Source organism: Quercus robur, chromosome 3, assembly GCF_932294415.1.
Source record: "Quercus robur chromosome 3, dhQueRobu3.1, whole genome shotgun sequence".
Taxonomy (NCBI): domain Eukaryota; kingdom Viridiplantae; phylum Streptophyta; class Magnoliopsida; order Fagales; family Fagaceae; genus Quercus; species Quercus robur.
Window position 1 is genome coordinate 17148272 of NC_065536.1, and position 17701 is coordinate 17165972.

The 17701-nt window shown below is 37.9% G+C and overlaps 1 long non-coding RNA gene across 1 annotated transcript; it reads right to left on the reverse strand.

Moving 5' to 3' along the window:
* Nucleotides 1–276: 276 nt before the first annotated feature.
* LOC126720048 (uncharacterized) lies at nt 277–5976 on the reverse strand. Its single transcript, XR_007653224.1, has 2 exons — nt 5912–5976; nt 277–455 (listed from the first exon to the last, which is right to left on the reverse strand). It is a non-coding gene; the product is annotated as an uncharacterized LOC126720048 (long non-coding RNA).
* Between the last annotated feature and the right edge of the window lie 11725 nt (nt 5977–17701).

The window sequence follows — 17701 nt, forward strand, 5'->3', positions numbered from 1 at the left end:
GTAGTTTAGTAGTTTACACAAGAAAGTAGTAAAGGGTGTTTGGTACTGAAAGTTCAAAAACGTGTACAAAACACCTTTGAACGTTTAGACCCCCAAATTACAACTTAACCAATACAAGCAATATGTCAAACAACTAGTGTGCGGAAACTTAACACATGCTATAATACGAAATTGGTTAAAGACTATCTAAGCCATAACAAAATAAAACCACAGCAGATAATAAAAAGGCAAAGATAGAGAGGAAGGAAGATGCAAACACAAAGACAACACGCGATGTGTTATCGAAGAGGAAACCGAAGCCCTCGGCGTAAAACCTCTCCGCCACCCTCCAAGCGGTCAATAATCCACTAGAAAATGTAGTTGGGATACATGAACAGCAATAGACCCTCCAAGCCTAATCTACCCGATGTACCTAAGCCCTCCAAGCTTCTTGCTCCAACGAGGTTGCGCCGAACCTTTTTCTTTTCTAACTTACCGGATTCCGCTACTAAACCATAGCATCCGCCATCCTTGGCATCTTCCAATGCTTCCGAAAGCTCCAAAAACACTCAACACTCTGAATGGGTGTGGGTAGTGTTTGGATAGAAATCTCCTCTCAATAGGTATGACAATGAGAGAGGGAATGAGAAGAGACTACAAAGATTTCTCTCTAAGAATGAGTAGCTCTCTCTAATTGGGTGGGTGTTTTGAAGAAACCTCTCTTAGGGTTTTTCTTTCTGAATAGCCACACATATTTTGTGGGAATGAGGGGTATTTATACTGGTGTGAGAATGGAATGCGAAGAGTCAGTTTTTCCAAAAACAAGGCTGGTTGGCGACTTGACCTTGCGACTTGACTGAGTCGCGAGTTCAAGTCGCGAGCTAACTTAATGGCCAGTTTGGATTTTTGTCGTGTAGTGCTCCAGGTGGTGTGACTGTTCAGCTCCCCTGCATGCTCTGCACGTGAGCAACTTTTGGCGGCTTGCAAGCCGCGAGCCACCCGCGAGTCCTAGCCGCGAGTCTCTGCTTCACTGCACTGTCTTGAGCATTTCTTCACACTCTCTCACACACTACCCTTACATGATTCCCACCTAAATACAAGGTTTCTAAGTGCTATATTACAAACAAATTTGTCATGGAATAAAGCCAACACATGGTTGATTAAATTCAACCTTACAATCTCCCCCTTTGGCTATTCCATGACAAAACACCCTAAAACAGACTCTAGACTTAAACGTAAGTTTGGGAACAATGGCAAAACTCACTCACACCTAAATCTAGAAGCTGTGCAGCTCTTGAATCATATGAACATGAATCTCCTGAAACACAACAATACACCATGATCATTGTAAGCAGAAAATCATAAACTGCATATGAAACAGGCAATATGTGATCAAGCAAAGATGGAGTTAAGAAACAAACCATGGCTTGATCAACCAAGTGAACACCACAAGGTAGTGATCACAGTGCTCATTCACACTTGGAATGAACACAAGGACATACAAGTTAACAAGCACAAGGCAAGACACTTGTATGCTCAACACTCAACCAATGCATAATACACAAGGTATATGCATCTAGGAACAATCCTACAAGGGCACAAGAGTAACAGTACATAAATCAAAATGCAAGACATTTAGATTAAAGTACTGATTTCAACATAGCATAAAGGCTGCATTAAACAAGATACATACCATAAAGCCTACAAACTATGCATAACACATGCATAACACATTAACCCTAAAAGCTTACAAAAGCACATGGGTACAAAGCACATTATATTGAATAAAAACTCAAACAATATAAACTAAAAGTGCTTAAAGTTTCTCCCCTTCAAAATGATGAGAAGCTATGATACACTTAGAACATATATACTTGTAACCTGAAACACTTGCACAAAACACATTAGACCCTCAAGGTAAAGCAAGTAATAAAAGAACAAGTATAATGTAACAAGTAAATTGTGATCAAGTAAACATGATGTGAAATATGTGAGCAACTTGATCATACACCAAAACAGTCATATAGAAATGACTACAATGATCACATAGCAAAGCAAATGATCATACGAACATGCATTCAAAGAAGCACAATAGCATAGGGATATATGCATGTCCAAAGCACAAACATGATGCAATGAGAACAACAAAGCATAACTCAAAGCACCATAAAGCCAACAAGAAAACAAACAGAACAAAGTTTTCTAGATAACACAATGTCTTCTCCCCCTTGATATATGCATCTCCACTATGGAAAATCTCTCCCCCTACAAATGTGCACGAGAAATAGAATTTTTCCCCCTAAGGATGTGCACAAGAGTCATAACAAGAGTCATATAGAAAAGACAAAACACTCTGGTATACTCTCTAGAGTATACTCTCCCCCTTTTTGTCAGGAATAGACAAAGAGTCATGGAAAAAAAAAGGCAAAGATGAATGAACAAACAATGATAATGATGCATGAGGGGTGCAAGATGAATGAGAAAATGAAGCTCAAACCTAAGACAAAGTAGCATGCTACAAAGCATAAGGTAAACATGACATGCTAGGATGAAGAAATAAGGTAAAGTCCAATGCATGACAAGGGTAGCAAAGGTGTGTGCAAGAGGTGGCTAAGTGCATGCATGACCAATGCATGAAAAATACACATGTGGGGCAAAGCGTGTTAAAATACACAACCAATGAACCAAACATGTTCCTAATGAGGAAACATGAGAAACCCCAAAGTTTGGTACTCATCGGAGTCCAAACAAGCGAGAAAAAGTCTAAGAGGCATTTTATCAAACACCTAGCATGCACACTATGAACAAAAATGTGAAACAATGCATGAACATCATGAAATCCACCCTTAATACATGTTCTTTCTGCCACAAGGGGCCAACATCCAATGCATATCAACAAAAGAAACCAATCCCATGAAGAAAATTGACAAAAAATAAGTTTTCCCAACCCCTATGAGGAAAATCCCAACCAAGAGCACAAAACTCTCCAAAACATAATCTAAGGATCAAAATCAATGAAAAGAGTTTATAATTACCTTAGAGATGTTAATGGATTGAAAAACCATTCAAATTGGTTGGGTTTTAATGTAAAAATATTGAAAGAGGGGTTTTAGAGAGGATGGGAGAGGTTTAAAACAAGTTTCCCACGAAAAACTCTTTAAAAAGCTGATTCTGGGCGACTCGCGACTGGCGAGTCGCGAGCCAAGTCGCGAGTGAGCCGCGAAACCTCTCTGTATGAACTCGCGGCTTGCAAGCCGCCAAACCGAGTAGCCAAAACTGGCAGCTTGCTGGCAGCTCACGCAAGTAGCCAAAATGAGTGGCCAAAAAATCTGACACTTGTTTTTCAAACCAGAACATGTTTAAACATTGAAAAACAAAGTAAGCACTAAACATAAACACAAAAAGTGATAAAAATCACTTCCAAAAACATATAAAATGATCAAAAATATTTTTGGATTAATCCATATAAGATTGAGCACACGCACATCACATTTAGACAAGTACAATCTAACAAATGAATAAGACATTCATTGAACATTAGGCAAGTGTGTTGTGTGTGTATCAAATGTGGAATAGTCCTTAGTCTAGAGTGAAGTTTCAATGATCAATTCAATCAAGTCATACACAACTAGTACTAAGTCAAGTGGTCTATCTCAATTATAGAAATGAACATATATGACCTCCCACAAGAAAATGATTACATAAGATTGAAGCTTTTCATTTGGCTTCTTACAATTCATATCATTTGATCATTTTGAATCAATACAACTCATTTTGAGCAATACATCTCATTTTTGAGATTGATGCCTGAAATTTTTGATATTTCAAATTGATGAACAAGCCTTTGGCTTTTTGGGCATCATACATTTTCATATAAGTCGCTTTCCCTTTTTCCTAGTCGAATACTAGTATGTGCGACAGCTTTTGCAGCTCATCATCTCTTTTTCATTTTGAGATTTACATTTATTTAGCTCTTTAAGCAATAAAAATAAAAGAGTAGGAAGAGATATAAGCACAAGTCTACGCATGTATCAAAACCAACATGACTATTGACTAATCATTCATGACAAGCTTGAAGATCGATTTACAACAATCACACAAAGATGTCAAGATTTTTCCCACAAAGATATAGGTGCAAAAATAACAAGCTAAGCTCGTAAATGCACAAAGCCATTTGTACAAAGGTACAAGGCCAAACTCACATGAGATATGTGCTCAACCATATACGATCAAACTTTTTGAATTTTTCACTTTTTATGTGGTTTTGGATTTTTTACTCACACAAAGCAGAAACATAAAAGTAAGATCAAGAACAAAACAATGCATACAAATAAATGCAAGATGCACAAAATGCATGATGATATGACATTTAATGCATGGAGGGTCCTATAAAGATCGAAAAAAATTAGATCAAGGACCGAAAAGAGCACAAGCTCAACCATAGGAACCCTTCCTCATCCAAACGGAATGATTGTTTGGAATAAGTGTCTCATGGGAAGTGAGACGAGGGTTGGAAGAATGAAAACCAGAGATGCACATAAACAAGGAGGTAAGAGCATTAACCACTTTCTTCAACAACTTACCATTTTCCATCCAATCCGGTTTAGCTTTCAAAGCACAACTTCCAAAAAACTCAAGTTTCTCTTTTCTTTTGATTCTCTTAAGAGCTTGAAACTTAGAGCAATGAGGTCTTAGATGACCAAAGGCACCACAATGGTGACAAGCAATGTATTTAGGTCCATTAGGCCTTTTGGGAAGGGATCTAACAACAAAGGTTTGTTCTCTTTTTAACTTGAGGCATTGGGGTCTTATGTGACCGATCACACCGCAATGGTGGCAAGTAGGAACAAGCTTAGATCCACTCAAATCCCTAGATTGGGACCTAAACAGAGGCTTAGGCTTAAGAGCCTTTCTCTCCACTTTTTGATTTCTTTTGTGTGGAGGAATGTACACCGATTTGTCCTTTGAGGTAGAACATACAGTTGGCACAAAATCGGGTACCACAACATGATTGCAACATATATTATCTTCCATTTTAGCAACATGTTCAGCAATCAAACACTTGGCATGCATCTTAAGAGATTCATTTTCAGATTTAAGATCATCAACAAGTTTGTTAGACAAAACAAGTTTAGCATCCAAGTCCTTATTTAAACATTCAAACTCTTTTAGCTTTTCAAGAGAAATTTCAGCAAGATTCTTATATTTCTTAACCAATTTGTTGGATTCATTGAGTTTAGCAATCAAATCATCCTTTTCACAAACTAACTTGCTCAAATTCTTTTGAAACTTCTTAGCTCCTTTCTTCAAGAGTTTGTCAACAACACCCATAGATTCAAGTAACATGTCATCACAATTATGAGGATTAACACTCATAGAGGCATTTTCACAAACACATGGCATGTTAGAATCAACAATATCCATAGAAGCATACAAAGCATTATCCATGGCAAAAAACACAAGGGGTCAAGGATCACACTTAGGTAATAAAACCAAAACAAGTGTACCCGCTCTGATACCAATTGAAAGTTCAAAAACGTGTACAAAACACCTTTGAACGTTTAGACCCCCAAATTACAACTTAACCAATACAAGCAATATGTCAAACAACTAGTGTGCGGAAACTTAACACATGCTATAATACGAAATTGGTTAAAGACTATCTAAGCCATAACAAAATAAAACCACAGCAGATAATAAAAAGGCAAAGATAGAGAGGAAGGAAGATGCAAACACAAAGACAACACGCGATGTGTTATCGAAGAGGAAACCGAAGCCCTCGGCGTAAAACCTCTCCGCCGCCCTCCAAGCGGTCAATAATCCACTAGAAAATGTAGTTGGGATACATGAACAGCAATAGACCCTCCAAGCCTAATCTACCCGATGTACCTAAGCCCTCCAAGCTTCTTGCACCAACGAGGTTGCGCGGAACCTTTTTCTTTTCTAGCTTACCGGATTCCGCTACTAAACCATAGCATCCGCCATCCTTGGCATCTTTCAATGCTTCCCAAAGCTCCAAAAACACTCAACACTCTGAATGGGTGTGGGTAGTGTTTGGATAGAAATCTCCTCTCAATAGGTATGACAATGAGAGAGGGAATGAGAAGAGACTACAAAGATTTCTCTCTAAGAATGAGTAGCTCTCTCTAATTGGGTGGGTGTTTTGAAGGAACCTCTCTTAGGGTTTTTCTTTCTAAATAGCCACACATATTTTGTGGGAATGGGGGGTATTTATACTGGTGTGAGAATGGAATGCGAAGAGTCAGTTTTTCCAAAAACAAGGCTGGTTGGCGACTTGACCTCGCGACTTGACTGAGTCGCGAGTTCAAGTCGCGAGCTAACTTAATGGCCAGTCTGGATTTTTGTCGTGTAGTGCTCCAGGTGGCGTGACTGTTCAGCTCCCCTGCATGCTCTGCACGTAAGCAACTTTTGGCGGCTTGCAAGCCGCGAGCCACTCGCGAGTCCTAGCCGCGAGTCTCTACTTCACTGCACTGTCTTGAGCATTTCTTCACACTCTCTCACACACTACCCTTACATGATTCCTACCTAAATACAAGGTTTCTAAGTGCTATATTACAAGCAAATTTGTCATGGAATAAAGCCAACACATGGTTGATTAAATTCAACCTTACAGGTACAGTTGTTTAAACAACAGTTTTCAGTGTTTAAATAACATTACATATATTTTTATACATTTTTTCACTCACATGTATTTTCACAAAATAACAACAATGTTACTAAAAATTTCTTACCAAACGGACCCTAAATTTTCAACAAAAAAGTTCATATTCGACCCAAAAATCTGCCCATCTATCTCGAGCATTTTTTTTTATATTATTTTTACTAATGGTTAAAACTTAAAAATGATCCTATTAATATTAATATCTAACCATTTACAAATTTTATTTGATAGCTATAGCAAAGGATAAAGGATTTGAATCGGAAATGTCTTTGTTGAAAACAGTAGAAGTTTTGAGTGATAAGGCTCTTAAGTCTTAACCACAGTTTTTTTTTTTTTTTTTTTTTTTGGGTGACCATGTATAAAAATGTCTCTTTAATTTAAATCGTTATCAAAACTGATATTTAATTTATATTTATTAAATGTTTTACCAAACATTAACATAGTTTAATAGCTAAGTCATTTGATCAATAATTCAATCTGCGGGTAATGGATCAAACCGTAAGGTTAAATAAAAAATTGAGAAAATTTTGAAAAAATAGGCATGCCTACATTAATAGATAAAATTAATTCTAAAACGCTAGTCAAGTTTCACATGCAACAAAACTTCATAAAATAAGGATAAGTGTTTGCTAAATAAATCTTGATTACATTACTTAGAATTCTAGTACCAAAAGCATATCTCAAACACTAAAAAAACGTCTTATGCATATTGCATTCTCACTAGTTGCTCTAGTCTCATGGACTACAAATTGAGCTAAAACTTGAAGCTTAAAATCACATCCTATGCATATTGTTTAGAGGACTAACTTATCTAAATAGTAAAAGGAAAATTTCATGTTACATACTTTTTTAAGGATTTTTTTTAAAAAAAAAAACTTTTTGAACACTATGTTTATGGTTTAGATGAATGACTTTTGTTTTTTTAATTGTATCATACATATTTAATCTTAATTGTTAATATAAGATAAGATCGTCGTCATTTAGATGAGGAATCAAATTCATTTAACAAGAATTTTTTTCCTAAATAAATAATGTTATTTGTAGTGTTTTTATTAAGTACACAAATTATTTTGGTTTGGCTAAGGGTTATTCTTGTGGTTTGTGATGTTGTTTCGGCTGGGTTGTGAATTTAATCTTGGAGGGGCCAAGGGCCAACCTTTAACCTTTTTTTTTGGGCCCAAATTGAATCAGGAGTACTATATATATATATATATACATATACACTTTTTTTTTTGGGTAATGTCAGGGGGGCCAGGAATTTGTCCGTCCCTAAATATCTTCCATTTAAAGTCTATTTGACACAACATTTCACATAAGCCTTTTGTGTCCTGCCGGCCCGCTAAAAAATTAAAAATTGATATCAAGCTCAAATTATGGATCCAGTCATTAAACAAGTCAGATTGTGAAAATGTTTCGCACATTCTACAACTTTTGTTCATAACTTTTTTTTGTTTAAATAAGTTTGTTCGTAACTTTGAGTTTGAGTAATGTGATCTCACTTTTAATGAGGTCAAAATTCACATATAATTGTGAAATTTATTATGTCACTAGATTTAATTGTTTGTAAAATCAACGTATTATATCCATTTAGTATAAAATTTTAATTTAAAATTAATGTTACATATAAAAAAATATTTATCAAATCTAGGATTCAAATCCTTATCCCCATTTGTGGATTTAGTTTTCATGAGTATGATAGAAAAATAAACTCATTTTATTTTTGTTTTTATCTTTCTCCAATACTCTTCTTTTTTTTTTTAGAATCAAGCCTGACCGACCAGGCCGAAAAAAATCATTTCATTACTGGAATGTCAGATACAAAGAACCAATAAATATCCGCAGGAACAGAGTTCATCCAAACTAAAGTAGGAAAAGACAATCTCGCTAGTCTAGCCAACGCATGTGCTAAAACATTGCCTCGCCAATGTGTGTGATAGAAAGAATAGTACTGAAACGTACTGACTGAAGACACAATGTCTTTAACTAAATGGCCCACCACTGGGTGCTGGAAACTCTGCTTCTTAACAGCTGAAATAGCCTCTTCAGAATCTCCTTCCAAAATTATGCCACTGAAACCAAGTTCACGGATAAACAGGATAGCCCGCCTTGCTGCAATTGTTTCCAGTGCAACAATGGATGAAGGCAGAGGAATAATTTCAAACAGTGCAGCCAAAACTTCACCGGCAGAATTACGCACCACCACTCCAATTCCTGCAGGTCCCAAATCTTCAAAAACTGCACCGTCAAAGTTTGTTTTCAACAGACTTGTATCGGGTGGCTTCCAAATAACTTTCCTCGACAGCTTCTTTGATTCAGGTTTCGCACAAAACTGCTGGAAGTTCGCTAGATGCTTCTGCACCAACTCCGGGATCTTCTCAAGGGATGCAATGGCCTCATTGACTCTAATTTTGTTTCGCTGATTCCAAATAAACCAACAAATCATAATGAAACCTTCAGCTCCATGGGGATTCTGCAGTGCCAACCTGAAAAGATCAACAAAAAATAAATTTTGATTCGTTGCACTCCGCAACTCATCAAAGTTAGTACCCTAGGCCCCCTTCCCCTTCTCACAACACCATAAAGCATGAATCACTGTCTCAGGCTCTCTATTACAACTTGTAGAGCTGTTTGAGAGCACCACCCTTCGCCTTGCCAAATTCACCATCGTAGGAAGAGACTCGAAACAAGCCCGCCACGCAAATGTCTTAACTTTGTTAGGCACCTTCAACCTCTAAAGGCCTGACCACATCCTTCGATTCACCTCATTAGATGATCCCGACGCTGAACCACTTTGCACACAACAATTGATAACCAAGCTTCATGGAATACTGACCATCCTTAGTTTTTGGCCAAATCAAAGTGTCTTCCTGTGGAATCAGACATAGAGGGATGGACTTTATTTTTTATGCCTCAAACGACAGAAAAACTCTTTCCAACAGATACACATTCCACCAACCGGAATCAACATCAATGATGTCTGCTACTCTCGCATCAGCAGATAGCAAGGAGGGGGGAGAGATCATCTTGCCTAACCCGTCACCTGGCAGCCAGCAATCTTGATAAATTTGGACTGTGTGGCCATTACCCACTCTATATCTAGCACCTTCAACAATTAAGTATCGAGCCTTAAGAATACTCCGCCAAGTATAGGACCCCGATTTGACTTGAGCTGAAAAAATATCACCCGAGGGGAAAAACTTAGCCTTGAAAACCCGGTAAAAGAGAGACTCTTTATCATGAACCAGCTGCCACACTTATTTAGCTAACATGGCATCATTGAACTTCCTAAGCTCTTTAAAACCCATCCCACCTTCATTTTTTGGCATACACAAAGACTCCCAATTTTTCCAATGAATCTTCCGTCTCTCACCATGTTGACCCAAAAAAAAAAAATTATCATAACCTCAATCTCATGGCAAAGGCTCACGAGTAGTTGGAAACAACTCATGGCAAAGGTTGGAATTGCTTGCACAATAGCTTTCAATAACACCTCCCTTCTGGCTTGTGACAAAAGTTTCTCCTTCCACCCTTGAAGTTTCCCCCAAATCCTCTCCTTTATATAGATAAAGTTTTCCTTTTTTTTTTCTACCCACCATAGCTGGCAACCCAAGATACTTTTCATACTCCTTAATCTCCGGTACACCTAGGAAGTTCTTCAAATCTGTTTTGGTGCTCTCAAGGACAAATTTACCAAAAAAAAGGTTTGTTTTAGTACCATTTATTTTTTGCCCAGATGCTCTCTCATATAAGGCTAAAGCCGATTGAATTGTTTGCACATCACCCATCTTCGCACGACAAAAAATCAAACTGTCATCAACAAAGAATAGGTGTGAGATTTGTGGACCATTCTTGCAAAGTGAGAAACCCCTTAAATCACCCCTAGCCACGGCTTTTTTGAGCAGCCCATTTAAACCCTCCGAGCACAACAAAAAAAGATAAGGAGATAGGGGATCGCCTTGACAAATCCCCCTTGTTGGCTTTATGAAACCTCGAGGAACTCCATTGATCAAAAAGGAATAAGAAACAGATTTAATTGTAGCCATTACCAAATCTACCCATCTCCCATGGAAACCCATCCTCTGCGTCAATTGCTCCAAAAAAATCCACTCAACCCTATCGTAAGCCTTACTCATATCCAATTTCATAGTCATAAACCCCTCCTTCCCCCTTTTTTTAATCTTCATGTGATGTAGCGTTTCAAAAGCTACCAAAATATTATCTGAGATAGCCTTGTCAGATTGAAAAGCACTCTGGGATTCTGATACAACATAAGGCAACAGACTTTTCAAACGGTTAGCTAACACCTTGGAAATTAGCTTATACAAAATGTTACATAAGGATATAGGCCTAAAATCAGAAACTCTTTCTGAATTTTTTAATTTGGGAATAAGGGTGATATAAGTATGATTGAGACTAGCTGGGATAGAACTGAATTGAGACAAGAAAGTACAGCACAAGACACGTCATCACCAATGGAATCCCAATAGTGTTGATAGAAGATGGGGGGCATGCCATCTGGACCCGGTGCTTTCAAAGGTGCCATCTGTTTTAGAGCCATATCCACCTCTTGCTTCACAAAAGGTTTCACCAAATCCGCATTCATTGAATCTTATACAACCTGAGAAATAGTGACCAACACTTCCTCCAACTGATTCAGATTTGAGGTTGAGAAGAGCTCACTGTAGTAGTCCATAAACAATTGAGCAATTCGGTCATCACCTTCAACCCACTCCCCATTTGGATTTCTTAGGCGTTTGATGCAATTTTTCCTACACCTCTGAAAAGCTTTACCATGAAAGTAACGTGTGTTTTGGTCCCCTTCTTTAAAACAATGCAACTTTGAGTGTTGCTGCCAAAGCTTCTCTTCCTTGGTAAGGAGTTCTCTCAATTTTGCCTTCGAAACATGCAACCGGTCACCATTACCACTTCTTACCGCTTCCTCTTCCGCCACTTTGATCTGCTTTTTCTTTTCAGCTAGAGCCCAAGAGATATTACCAAAAGAAACCCTACTCCATTCTTTCAATTTCCTCTGACAGTTGTTCACATTAGCCTCAACCACTAACATCGGATTAGAAGAGAAAAAAGGGCTCTCCCAAGATGCTTCCACCGTAGTACGACAAGACTCATCATTCAACTATACTTGTTCAAACCTCCAAGGTCTTTGATTTTAGATTGGCAGCCCCTCCATATGAATACTTAAAGGCTTATGATCCGAGAAAATCGTATCAAGATAAGTTACTGAATAACCCAGAAACAGATAAATCCATTCATGATTAGCTACAGCTTTGTCAAGGCACTCCCATACCGAAACACCACCTATCAATCTTTTACACCAAGTGAATTTTTGTCCAATAAACCCCAAGTCGGCAAAACCACATTCATCTAATGTTTCACGAAAATCCCTCATCTGAACCTTCGGTCTTGCTCTACCACCTTTCTTTTCATGAGACCTTAAAATCTCGTTAAAATCACCCACACATAACCATGGCAAAGAAAAGCTTTGGTTCAGATTTTTTAGAATGGCCCGAGATTCGTGGTCCTTGTAAGTCTTGGGGTTGCCGTAGAAACCCGTAAATCTCCAAGAGTTTTCCTTACCCGAATTAATCACTACATCAATATGGTTGAGCAAAGAAGAGACCACCTTAACATCAAAATCAGACCTCCATAGAAAAGCTAGTCCGACCCCTTGATTAATTTTTGAAACAACAAACTTTTGGTCACAAACAAAATTCTGCAAAAGAGACTTTAGCCTAACTTCATCCAGCCATGTCTCAGCCAAGAACACGACCGCAAGATCTTGTGCTGGAACAAAATTCCCGAGCTCTCGAATTTTCTGTGGGTTCCCAAGCCCACGACAATTCCAAACTAGGACACTCATGGCTCCTGGTAGGACTGGATATCAATCTTTGCCAATAGAATAGTACTTCCTGACTCCACCTGAGAAACCAAACGTCTTTTACTAGGTAACTCATTCGAATCATGAAGTAGAGAAGAAGGCCATTTTAAGGAAGAGTGTGAAGCTTGAGAGAAAGCAACCTCATGACTAGGGCGAGGAATTCTTTTCCAAGTACTCGGGTGGGGCACAAAGATATCAATCAAGATTGGAACATCAGTCAATGTAGAATTCTAGAACTGGATGGAAACAGGCTGCTTAAGTGAATCACGTGCTTGGGGGGTGAGGGATGGAGCAACACGGACCGTATGGCTGCATGGAGAAGCCCCCACTACACTGACATGGCCAAGAGAATCAAATTCAAAAATCTTCGTATCAATCTCCTTTAATGTTTCCGAATATACATCCCTGACATTACTAGGATTCTGATCCGTTGGGATTACCAAATCTGACTAGGATATTGCCTCCGAAATACTAGGAATAGATTTTTGTGGTTCATCATGCGTAACTCCCTCCATGCTAGCTGGGGAATTTGAAATTGAAACGGACACTGCATTAATGATCCCCTCCTGTTGCGCCTTTTCCTTATCAGGTTGCTCCACCGTCGCCTCTGAGTTAACACCCTCCTCCACCACCATTCCAACCATCGAGGCCTGTGAAAGTTTATTCTGCCTCGAGTACCTGTCCTCGTAGTACCCCGAAACGTAGATGACATCTTTACCAGTAGAGGTGTATGGTGCGGCTCTTAAGCATGACCCAAATTGTTGATTTTCAGCCTTGAGAGTACCCTTACTGTTAATCCATAAATCACAGTTTTTGTCGTCGTGGCTTAGACGACCACACCAATAACACAAATTCGGAAGGCGCTCATACTTGAAAGAGACCCAAGACTTACCTCCTCCTTCAAGAGTAATAACACAACCCCGACACAACTGCAAGTTTAATTCAAGAGTTACTCGAACCCTCATGAGCTGACCCCCATCATCATCTACTACCCCAGAGGATTTTTTCACTTCACCAATAATATCACAAAAACATTCGGCCATATGCTTCGTCATGTACTTGTAAGGTATGTCATGAACTTGCACCCAAAACGTAGCCTTATTAAAGATTAATTCATGAGCAGGGGATTCACCATCATACCTTTGAATAACGACTAAGTATTTGTCGAAACTCTAGGGCTGATTTTTGATAATATGGTCCACATCAGGAAGATTATTGAAGACAAATAGGCACTTGTGGTCTCCAATATGCTTAATCTTGAAGCCATTTGTCGACCTCCACAACTGCTTGAACGTTCTAGCCACCACCTCCATTAGCAAGAAATGTGGAGTTAGAAATTTGGCAGCCAACATGTACTCCCCTGTACAATGATCAAACCACATAGTGTACCCAGTTTGTTCTTTTTTCGGACAGAGACAGGTTATCCCAAATGGCTGCTAGATCTTCCATGATGAGAAAAGAGGTGCAAAAAAAGAAGAGAGGAAAAATAATACCCCAGAAAAGAAAAACCCACTAGTATCGAAACACCAGTGGTGACCCGAGAAAGAAGACGAAGAGAAGTCAAGAAAAAAAACAGCACACAAAGATTAAACAAGAGAAGAAACAAAACACTCCTTACTACCGTAAGGGACAAAACTCTTCTACTGCCTAAAGGGAGAATGGGAGACTGTAGAGAGGGAAAATTCCCGACCTATCACAAGCTGACACGTCACATTGCCAAGTCCACAAAATACAGCCAATTACAAAGCATCACGTACTGCTACTAGGTTTTGCTATCACTATTCAAAAGCCAACAGAAATTTGCCAAGTGTCATGCAAAAACCAATCACACATCAACGCACGTGTAAGCGATGACACAAGCAACCTCGCACGTGTAAGCGATGACACAAGCAGACCAATCAGGGTGTGACATGTGTCACCAATCAAGCTCCGTCATGTGTCGTTCACCCACCCCAAACTCCTATAAATAGAAGCCTTCTTAAGACATTTAGGAGGACCAAGATTCAGAAGGAGCAAGATTCAGAAGTGAAAAAGCTCTGCTGGAATCAAGCCCTGAAGCCTCCAAGAACTTCAAGAACTTCAACCCCAAAATCGAAGAACATTCGAAGCAGAATCATCCAAATCATCTGCCTAGATCCAAAAGTTTGCGGGAATCAAGCTCAAAGGTCCGAAAACATCATCAAATCACAAATTAGTGAAACTCTACAGATTTAAGCCTCCAAAGCCCCGAAGAACTTCCACCACAAACCTTCGAATACAAAGAACATTCGAAGCAGAATCATCCAAACTACCTGCTTAGATCTCAAAGGTCACTGGAATCAAGCTCAAAAGCCTCCAAAAACCTCAAACAACCACAAATCAGTGAAGCTCAACGGATTCAAGCCTCTAAAGCACCGAAGAACTTCCACCACAAACCTAAGAACACGAAGAACACACGAAGAACGTGAAGAAGAAGGGATTTCCAACAAGCTCATAGCCAGAGATTCATTATAATTCTGTTCCAAAGATCTTCGATCCATTCTTCAGCCAAATTGAAGTACATTGGGTGTTCAAATCAAAATCACATTACTACAAATCCAATCAACAAGTCTTTTAAGGAGATCGAATCAGAGGATAACTCTTTTGTAATTACAGAGAATTATACCACACAATCATCAATACAAATTCACATTTATGAAACTATTTTACTTGTTTGATTTATTTCAAACTAGAAATTTAGTCGCTTACAGGGACCATCCTTCCTAAGAGACAGAGAGATGATGGTGAAAGTTTGGAGATTCTGAATAGAGCAACACACGTGAGAATTCTTTCCCGCTTATTCTTAGGTTAATGAAAGTGAAACCGAAAAAATTTACCTTTTAATTTTATTATCCTTAATTGTCTTTCCTGTCCCATTGAATTTGAGAACTCCTATGACTTGTCTAATTGTTTGTTGTTGTAGGGCTTCCAAATTATATGATGCTTCTTTCATGATAACCTTCACCACAGTTAATGGTCTAGGAATGAATGTAGCTTTTACAGAAGTGATTATTATTTGTCAATGTAATTGCCCATTGTGGAGGTCAGGCTACCAAAAGTAAAAGAAAAAACAATTTACTTTGTCAAACAAAGTATACTTAATTTTTTAAATTTAACCAAGTAGAATTTTATAAAAAAAAAAATGCACTTTTTCAAAGTATCTTTATCTCATCGTTGTTTCTTATTTTCTTGGTTATAAGAAAAGAAGTTAATAATATGATAAAATTTCTTATAGACCATAGATTCTTTCTTCTTTTAACTTTTTACCTTTTTTCTTTTTCAGTGTTTCTAAATACATGAATAATTGTGTGGTATTATAATTTTATGAAAATAGAATCGTGATAATAAAAGTAATCCTCTTACGTTTTTTTTTTTAACTTTCTAGATCAATGTAATTATTAAAAAGAAAAAAGAAAAGAAGAAGAAGTAACTTGAGTGTGGGCCTCCCCCAACGGCTTAAATGGCCTATAAGTCCGTTGAACGAGATTTTTGCCTCCGCCTTAACCCATTTTTATGTTGATAAGGGCCTCGAGCTTTGATGAGGAGTGCTATGAGTTCTAAGTCGGATCTGTGAAATGAGAAAAATCTAGGCTCTTAAGCCCATTCCATGAAGAAATAGATTTTCAGGTTTCGAGCTCACTTCGTGTAGTGGGGAGGTTTGGGCTTTTAAGCCCATTCCGTAAAGTTATGAACTTTGGGCTTTTAAGCCATCCTATGTAAAGAAAATGACTTGGCCCCTTTAGGCTGAAAGTTATAATCCATGTAGCTTTAGAGAAATTCTGGGTTTTTTGGCATTAAATTGGTTTGGCTTGTGGTCTAATATTTTATTGGCATAAATGTAAATTGCATACTCTAAGTTTGATTAAAATTCTTTTAAGTTCTCAAAGTTTACTTTTGTTTAATTGAATCCTCTAAATTTCAATTTATTCAATTCAGTCCTTTTTGTACAATTCTGTTAAAATTATTTTCAATGTTCTTTCATATATTTATGTGAGAATTTTATGAAAGAGCATCATAGTAATAAAAGTAATCCACTTTCGATTTCTTTTTTCTTTTTTTTTTTAATCTTTCTACATCAATCTAATTTTAAAAAAATAAAATAAACTCGAGTGTGGGCCTTGTAACCCAATGGCGTGAATGCCCTATTTAGTCCCCTTGAATGATATATTTGCCTCCCTACCCTCAACCCATTTTTATGTCAATAATGCCCTTGACCTTTGATGACAAGTGCTATTATGAGTTCCATGTTGGATCCGTGAAATGACAAAATCTAGGCTCTTAAGTCCATTACATTAAGGAATAGATATTCGGGTTTTGAGCTCACTTCATGTAGTGGGGAAGTCTGCGCTTTTAAGCCCGTTCCGTGAAGTGATGACTTTTATCCTATGTACTAAAAAAGCCCTGGGCCCATTTTTTCAAGAAATATAAAGACCTTTGGATGAAAGTCTATTCCATGTAGCTTTAGAGAAATTCTGGGTTTTTTCGGTATTAAATTGGTTTTGCATGTAAAAGTATATTCGCAGCCAAATCTGTCTTGGACAACTGCTTGAGATGGAGGGTAGGAACCGGAAATAAAATTCGAGTTTGACAAAACTGATGGCTTCCAACCCCATCATCATTCAAGGGGGTAACCCCCGTCTCCACAATATCAACGATGGCAATAGTGGATAACCTCATTAATTCAAATCCAATATCATGGCGAGCAGTGGCGGAGCCACACACAAGGGTGGGGGGCCAAGGCCCCCCCAAAGTTTAAAAAAATTATTTTATAGTATTTATATTATTTACATTTAAAAAAATGTAGCATGTAAAAATTGAAGTTGGCCTCCCCAAATTTTGAGTCATTTCAATGTTGCTCTTAAAAGAAAGAGAAATTATATTAAAATTATATAATTTAAGAGGTTTAACAAATTGAACTATGTAAAAAATGATAAATTTTTGTACATGTCTAATATAAGAAATACATGACTTTTGTATGCTCGTTAAAATTTAAGAGATGATAAATTCTCTTAGTAAATTAATTTTTATATATGTGTGTAGAGGTTTGTCTTGATTAACAAATATATTAACATCACAACTTGGCCCCCCCAAACCAAAATTTCTGGCTCCGCCCCTGATGGCGAGCA